The 1,931-nt window shown below is 41.5% G+C and overlaps 1 pseudogene; it reads left to right on the top strand.

Annotated features, from left to right (window-relative positions):
• The first annotated feature begins 378 nt into the window (after positions 1-378).
• LOC127563974 (biogenesis of lysosome-related organelles complex 1 subunit 2-like) lies at positions 379-779 on the top strand (annotated as a pseudogene).
• The last annotated feature ends 1,152 nt before the right edge of the window (positions 780-1,931 follow it).

Below are 1,931 nucleotides of genomic sequence, written 5' to 3'. Positions count from 1 at the left end.
ATACAATGATCCATAACTATACTGATGGACTTATGATGAAAAATCTTATCCATACGCAGAGAAGGAACTGATGGTGTCTGAATAAAGATTGAAGCATTCTCTTTCTCTCCCTCTCTTTTTAAAAAATTTTATATCTTGAGGGTTTTTATTTTCATTAGCATGGGAGATCAATGTTTTCTTTCACCACATGATTTTTATGGAAATTGCAAATGGTGCCCTTTCCCTCCGCTTCCCTTCCCTTCCCTTCCTTTCCCTCTCCTCTCTTCCCTTCCCCTTCCCTCTCTTTTCCTTCTTCTCCCCTCTTCTTTTCTCCCCTCTCTTTCTTTTTCCCTCCCCTCCACTCCTCTTTCCCTCTCCATCCTTTCGCCTTCCTTCCTCGGCCTAGACGATGCAATGGTGGAAACGGCCAAGGAGGCCACGGAGCCCGCTGAGGCGGACATCACGGGGTTGTGCCAGGACATGTTTTCCAAGATGGCCACGTACCTGACCCGGCGAGCTGACAGCCACCAGCGAAGACTATAAGCTTCTGGAAAATATGAACAAGCTGACCAGCTTGAAATATCTAGAGATGAAAGATATCGCAGTCAACATAAGCAGAAACCTAAAGGACCTAAATCAGAAATATGCAGCACTTCAGCCTTATCTGGATCAAATCACTTTAATTGAGGAGCAAGTCTCAGCTCTTGAGCAGGCAGCCTACAAGTTGGATGCATATTCAAAGAAACTAGAAGCAAAGTACAAGAAGTTAGAGAGGCAATGAAAATTCTTTAGCACAAAAATTGAACTCCATGAATGTCATTCGAGCTGAAAAGAGTGAGATGGAACTTATCAGGCTGCGATGCTTCAGTTCCAGCAAAGACCAAGGGGCCCGCAGGTCTGAGGAGGGCCAGCCCCACTTTGGCTGGATGTGTAATTTTGGCCACCCCTTGATGTCTTCCTAAAACCATCCCCGTGGAACTTCACCTTCTTGTGTGCTTCCTTGTGTGCCCTGGACTAAGGCTCAGAAATCAGGATCAACCCCCCACTCCCATCCTCCCACCCCCCTCTGCCAGAGCAGACCCAGATGAGCTACTCTGGCATCCTTGTCTCCTACCCCTCCCTTCTCTCTTTGACTGTTGCAAATGCTATCCCACTTCCTAATAACCTGTTCTTGAACTTAAATAATAAATTCAATTTGTGACTAAAAAAAAAAAAAAGGGAAATTGCAAATGGTAAAAAAAAAAAATTGTTTTAAATTGAAATTTAGAAATTGAATTCAACCTTATCTTTCACGACACAGTAAATTTTGTTGTGAATATGGTTTTGACATGGCTTTTGTTTTAGGATTTATAACTCTTGAGCACATGGTACTACCTTCTTGATCAGGACCTTCATTCATTCATTCATTCCTTCTATCTTTCCTTCCTTTTTGAAACAAGTGGAACTAGGTGACTTGCCCAGGGTCACACAACTAGTGTCTGAAACTGGATTTGAATTCAAGTTTGTGCCCTGGTATGGAGAATGAAATGAGACAGAGAAGATTCTTATAGACCTCATTATGTAATCTTATCAACGACTTATTAGACAACAGGTCCATTGATTAGCCAAATATATAATACTATCAACAAGACTTTCTGAAGGCATACAAAGAATTTAATAGTATCTGTAATTTAATAGTATAAATTACAAAATTTATAATAACAGAGAGTAATGATGTCTTCCAAAAGTTAGGGCTCAAGATGAAACCCAATAAATTTCACAGGCTCTGGTTTGAGGAAGGCATCTATATATCAGAAGTTCCCAATCAGGGGATAAATAGGCAGCATAGTGAATAGAACAGGGACCCTACAGTCAGGAGCACCTGAATTCAAATCTAGTCCCAGACACTAATTGTGTGACCCTGGGGGCAAGTCATTTAACCCCAACTGCCTCAAAAAGAAATGAATGAATGA

This window comes from Antechinus flavipes, chromosome 5 (assembly GCF_016432865.1).
Source record: "Antechinus flavipes isolate AdamAnt ecotype Samford, QLD, Australia chromosome 5, AdamAnt_v2, whole genome shotgun sequence".
Lineage (NCBI taxonomy): Eukaryota > Metazoa > Chordata > Mammalia > Dasyuromorphia > Dasyuridae > Antechinus > Antechinus flavipes.
Note: the sequence above shows the minus strand (reverse complement) of the source record. Positions and strands in the feature narration are given on the sequence as shown.